This window comes from Homarus americanus, unplaced genomic scaffold (assembly GCF_018991925.1).
Source record: "Homarus americanus isolate GMGI-L3 unplaced genomic scaffold, GMGI_Hamer_2.0 scaffold824, whole genome shotgun sequence".
NCBI classification, from domain to species: Eukaryota; Metazoa; Arthropoda; class Malacostraca; order Decapoda; family Nephropidae; genus Homarus; species Homarus americanus.
Genome location: NW_024719328.1, coordinates 2,322,885 through 2,330,095, shown reverse-complemented (window position 1 = coordinate 2,330,095; position 7,211 = coordinate 2,322,885).

Sequence of the window (7,211 nt, the reverse complement as noted above, 5' to 3'; positions counted from 1 at the left end):
AGCAGGGTAAGGTAGGGACCCGATACATGACACATATTCTCTGACACATGTTCCAGCAGGGTAAGGTAGGGACCCGATACATGACACATATTCTCTGACACATGTTGCAGCAGGGGGTAGGGACCCGATACATGACACATATTCTCTGACACATGTTCCAGCAGGGTAAGGTAGGGACCCGATACATGACACCGATACATGACACATATTCTCTGACACATGTTGCAGCAGGGTAAGGTAGGGACCCGATACATGACACATATTGTCTGACACATGTTGCAGCAGGGTAAGGTAAGGACTCGATACATGACACATATTCTCTGACACATTTTGCAGCAGGATAAGGTAAGGACCCGATACATGACACATATTCTCTGACACATTTTGCAGCAGGGTAAGGTAGGGACCCGGTACATGACACATATTCTCTGACACATGTTGCAGCAGGGTAAGGTAAGGACCCGATACATGACACATATTCTCTTGACACATGTTGCAGCAGGGTAAGGTAAGGACCCGATACATGACACATATTCTCTGACACATGTTGCAGCAGGGTAAGGTAAGGACCCGATACATGACACATATTCTCTTGACACATGTTGCAGCAGGGTAAGGTAGGGACCCGATACATGACACATATTCTCTGACACATGTTGCAGCAGGGTAAGGTAGGGACCCGATACATGTTACATATTCTCTGACACATGTTGCAGCAGGGTAAGGTAGGGACCCGATACATGACACATATTATTGATTTTTGTTTTGCGTCTCCTTTTGGACACTCGTAGTGAAGACAATCTTGTTTAGAACATTATTGAAGTGAAAATTACTATGTATGATTTAGTTGTGTGAAAAAAAATGTGGGTGAATGTCCTGCTTAAAAGAGTTTTAAACTGTAGGTGGATGGTGAGACACTTGATAAAAAAGATATTTGGGAGTGTTATCATATTTCAAGCTCTTGATAACCAAGTGACTTTTAAACAGAATAAACTGGATTAAAACATATAAAACTAAGAAATTCAGATGAACCCGAGTTTTGCCGAGGTAAGTATTTACAGGTTATTCTGGGAGAAGTTGTGAATGTCAGGTCAGCCTAGAATAAAGCAACACATGAAGCTATTTTGTCTCTCTATCTCTTCTTCTCTCACTTTACTTCTTCCAGACACAATCCTTCCTCTCTAATCTCTCCAAGATAAATTTGATAAATTAAAATATACTAAAATAAGTCTTCATTTTATTATAAGGTATATACATATGAATTATTTTTCTTCAGCAATGTACTAAAAAAACAGATTGATAAATGCAATAACAAGAACACCTAACCTAACCTGAGGCAGATCTTTGTGGGCGAGTTTGTCAGTAGCAAGTGTGTTTAAGATCACAAATCGTTCTCAGTATGGAAGGTTGAGTGTGTGAGCAAGGTAGTACTGATACACTTGTGAATGTATGACAAAAATCTCGGCGGAACGTAAACAGGCAGACGCACCTCCAGAGTTCAGTGATGACATGAAAGTGAGAGACAAATATGGCTCTGTAAACTGATATGTATGGTGAGACACATATGTTGTATCACTGTAAACTGATATGTATGGTGAGACACATATGTTGTATCACTGTAAACTTATATGTATGGTGAGACACATATGTTGTATCACTGTAAACTGACATATATGGTAAGACACAAATGTTGTACCACAGTAAACTTACATGTATGGTGAGACACATATATATTATCACTGTAAACTGACATATATGGTGAGACACACATGTTGTACCACAGTAACTGATATGTATGGTGACACACATATGTAGTATCACTGTAAACTACATCCTTGACCACCGAAGGGTCAAGACGTACCTGGCGCTCCTCTCGGAGCAGCCAGGTCAACTGTTAAGTTGGCCCATACCAACCCCCTCTCCTGAACCCTCCTCCCCACCGGAATATCAACAAGTTCTCGCCAGAAGTTACAATTTCATTTAGGAAAGGAACGGAACCAGTGTTAAACAGAGGTGAACAGTGGTGAACAGTGCTTAAGTCAGTGAGAACAACTCAACAGTAACAGTCGCACCCAAGTTAACCTTCACACAGTGAGGTCCCAGTACCCAGTGATAACGGCCCGTGAGACCCAACAACCCAGCGATGTGTTAATCCGTCTACGATAGGAAGACCTGGGACCACACATCACTCATATAACACCATCTGTGAGGGAATTACTACACCACGTCCCTCATAACACCATATGTGAGGGAATTACTACACCATGTCAAGTCCCTCACACACCATCTGTGAGGGAATTACTACACCACAAGTCCCTCATCACACCATCTGTGAGGGAATTACTACACCACGTGAGGTCCCTCATAACACCATCTGTGAGGGAATTACTACACCACGTGAGGCCCCTCATAACACCATCTGTGAGGGAACTACTACACCACGTGAGCCCCTCATAACACCATCTACACCACGTGAGGCCCCATAACACCATCTGTGAGGGAATTACTACACCACGTGAGCCCCTCATAACACCATCTGTGAGGGAATTACTACACCACGTGAGGCCCTCATAACACCATCTGAGGGAACTACTACACCACGTGAGTTCCTCCTAACACCATCTGGGAGGGAGTTACTACACTACGAGTTTGCTGTTCAACACCTACATTAATCTGTATGTTCACTGTATGCTCCTTTACCTTTCTCTAATGAAGGCTTTTGTTAAACCACTAATGTATGTAATAAGTCATTTATGTCCAATGTATATTTTCAGACTTCGGGCTGCAGAATTTTTTCAATAAACCGTTAATTATTATTAAAATTATTATTATTATATGGTGAGTCACACATGTAGTACCACAGTAACTGATATGTATGATGAGATACATATGTAGTATCACTGTAAACTGATATATTTGGTGAGACACAAATGTTGTACCACAGTAAACTGACATATATGGTGAGACACATATGTAGTATCACTGTAAACTGACCTGTATGGTGAGTCACATATGTAGTATCACTGTAAACTTACATGTATAGTGAGACACATGTAGTATCACTGTAAACCAACATGTATGGTGAGAACACACTGTAAACTGGACACCATGGCTAACACTCAACGCGGTCAGTCTGTATTCATGTTCATTTTAGTGCGGACCTAAAAATAACATTCGACTCCTTCTTGTCACGATCAAATTCATTTGTTAAGTATTTATAAATTCAATATAGAGATGAACTGTAGGTAACACAGTGAAATATAGAGGTATTAGATTGTGTGTTACATACAGTTGCTCTGGTAACATACAGTTGCTCTAGTAACATACAGTTGCTCTAGTAACATACAGTTGACTCTAGTAACCTACAGTTGCTCTAGTAACATGCAGTTGCTCTAGTAACATACAGTTGACTCTAGTAACCTACAGTTGCTCTAGTAACATGCAGTTGCTCTAGTAACATACAGTTGACTCTAGTAACATGCAGTTGCTATAGTAACATACAGTTGCTTTAGTAACCTACAGTTGCTCTAGTAACATACAGTTGCTCTAGTAACCTACAGTTGCTCTAGTAACATGCAGTTGCTCTCTAGTAACATACAGTTGACTCTAGTAACATGCAGTTGCTATAGTAACATACAGTTGCTTTAGTAACCTACAGTTGCTCTAGTAACATACAGTTGCTCTAGTTGCTCTAGTAACATGCAGTTGCATACTCTAGTAACATACAGTTGACTCTAGTAACATGTTGCTATAGTAACATACAGTTGCTTTAGTAACCTACAGTTGCTCTAGTAACATACAGTTGCTCTAGTAACATACAGTTGCTCTAGTAACACACAGTTGCTCTAGTGACATACAGTTGCTCGAGTAACATACAGTTGCTATAGTAACATACAGTTGCTATAGTAACATAGTTGCTATAGTAACATAGTTGCTCTAGTAACATACAGTTGCTCTAGTAACATACAGTTGCTATGGTAACATACAGTTGCTCTAGTAGTATACATTTGCTCTAGTAACCTACAGTTGCTATAGTAACTACAGTTGCTCTAGTAACATACAGTTGTTCTAGAAACCTACAGTTGCTCAAGTAACATACAATTGCTCTAGTAACATCCAGTTGCTATGGTAACATATAGTTGCTCTAGTAACATAAAGTTACTATAGTAACAAACAGTTGCTATGGTAACTACAGTTGCTATGGTAACATACAGTTGCTATGGTAACATACAGTTTGCTATGGAAATATACAGTTGATATTGAAACATACAGTTGCTATAGTAACATACAGTAGCTCTAGTAACATATAGTTGACTCTAGTAACATGCAGTTGCTATGGTAACATACAAATGCTATGGTATTATACAGTTGCTCTAGTAACATAGTTGCTATAGTAACATACAGTTGCTCTAGTAACATAGAGTTGCTCTAGTAACATACAGTTGACTCTAGTAACATGCAGTTGCTATAGTAACATGCAGTTGCTATGGTAACATACAAATGCTATGGTATTATACAGTTGCTCTAGTAACATAGTTGCTATAGTAACATACAGTTGCTCTAGTAACATAGAGTTGCTCTAGTAACATACAGTTGACTCTAGTAACATGCAGTTGCTATAGTAACATACAGTTGCTATGGTAACATACAAATGCTATGGTATTATGCAGTTGCTCTAGTAACATACAGTTGCTATGGTAACATACAGTTGCTATGGTAACATACAGTTGCTCTAGTAACATAGTTGCTATGGTAACATACAGTTGCTATGGTAACATACAGTTGCTCAAGTAACATACAGTTGCTATTGTATCATACAGTTGCTATGGTAACATACAGTTGCTATAGTAACATGCAGTTGCTCTAGTAACAGAGGAAGGAAGTTTATGGTGTCACAATCCTCCTTGACTGTATATTGACAGAGTGACAAGTCTGGACTGTCAAAGGCATAAGTAAAACGTGGGTTGTGACCGGTGTTGACAGTGGCAAGGTCCCTCATCATAGTCCTACTTCATCTGAGAGCGGTAACACACATACGTCCCCATTCGTACTATTCTGTCAACGTCCCATTGCCACATTTTATCGCCTGTTCTCAATGCGCCGGAACTTTCATCTCCAAACCTTGTGACTCTTCCTCATTACCTATTATGAACTCAAAGCAATTGTTGTTTTTTTCCTCTGTCCCTTTATGGTCGTCATAGCAATTGGAAGGCACCATGCTCCCTCTCCCTCCCTCAGCAGAACGTCTCCTCAGTTGGGACTCAATAGGGCACTTAAGTTTTGTTCCTGATACACGTGTGCTCGGTGCCACTCCACATTGCTGCAAGACAAGCGAATTTTTAGTCCTTAATGAGCGTGACAGCTTCCTAGTGGCAGGGGAGTACGAGTACCTACTTGTTTCTCACTCCTCCTTTGTCTCATTATTGACCGAGAAAAAAAATCTTAGAACACTTTAAGGGATTCATTTATTCTTTCTGATATTTTCTTAACTCAAATGAAAGATTATTATATTATTTCTTTCATAGAATCGAACCTTCAGCTGCCATCTTTTGAGCAGTAGGGCATAACAGCCGCTCCTAGTATCACTACAATTGCTGCTTGTGTCATTACAGCTGCTCCTTGTATCACAGCAGCTGCGCCTTGTATCACAACAGCTGCCCCTTGTAGCACAACAGCTGCTCCTTGTATCACAATAGCTGCTCCTTTTATCACAACAGCTGCTCCTTGTATCACAACAGCTGCTTCTTGTGTGTTGGTTACACTTTATATATATATATATATATATATATATATATATATATATATATATATATATATATATATATATATATATATATATATATATATATATATATATGCAAGTAAATCGCAATGGTGCGCGTGATCAGGTATATGCTGATAACCACAAGGAAGAAGAAAACAGGAAGTTCAGCGGTTTCGTTAGCAATTCACAACTTCAGGTGTGGTCTGTGCACACCCCTGAAGTGTAATTACACGAAAGCACTCTTCTTTCACTGTGTTATAAATATATATATATATATATATATATATATATATATATATATATATATATATATATATATATATATATATATATATATATATATATATATATATATAACTGTATGTGTCCGCACGAGAATCTCGGAAACTACTTTACCGATCTGTAGTGATGATGGATGGTGTTATATATTGTGGTGATGGATGGTGTTATATGTAGTGATGATGGATGATGATGTCATATGTAGTGATGATGGATGTTGTTATATGTAGTGATGATGGGTGGTGTTATATGTAGTGATGATGGATGGTGTTATATGTAGTGATGATGGATGGTGTTATATGTAGTGATGATGGATGATGTTATATGTAGTGATAATGGGTGGTGTTATATGTAGTGATAATTAGACAATAAAATTCTAACAGTTTTATGCTAAAAAAATATACTTTGCTGTACCGTTGTAGTGAAAAACATGGTGGAACTTACATACACCGTCATTGAACTATTGATGGAAGAAGAAGTTTTGGGGACTGAACAGTGAGACAATGTGGAGCCTCCCGGAGGGTGGCGTCCTACCGTGGCCTAGCGGATGAGCCGCCTGGAGGTTGGCGATTCTGCTAGTACTGCATAATATCATGAAGGCATTTAGAGAAGTAATAAAGTTAAAGTAAATGATATTCACTTCTAGACATTAAGATTAAGGAAGAATTAGATCCCCCTTATTGGATGTCACATTATCTTACAATATATGGTCGAGTTGGGATTTACCTGAGATACCTGATGATTATGGGTAACTGTAATCTAAAGGGTGTGTACACTGCCTTCGGCCTAATGACCTCGCGATGCCTCAAACTGATCTCACTTCCAGCCAGACGTAAATCCAGTATTTGCAGGTCTAGCAAAATCCTGCTAGTGGGTGTGAAGTCCATGTCGCTAGACTTCCCCACTTGAGTCATACCTCTGTCACTCACACACTAGAGGGAGACCAGACGACCATGGCGGTCAGTAAGCAGTCAGAAAGTAGCATAATCTCTCCTGGATGGCGACAACAATGCACCCCTGCCGGCTCATTCCTGTGGAGCTAGACGCAGAGAAACCCGACAACAGCAGAGATGTCTCCCAGATGTCTCCTGTCATCATTTTTCCAGCCAGGCCGCCAGCCCGACGACACCATCCGGTGAATTGCTGGTACCATAGTCATCGGGTTAGA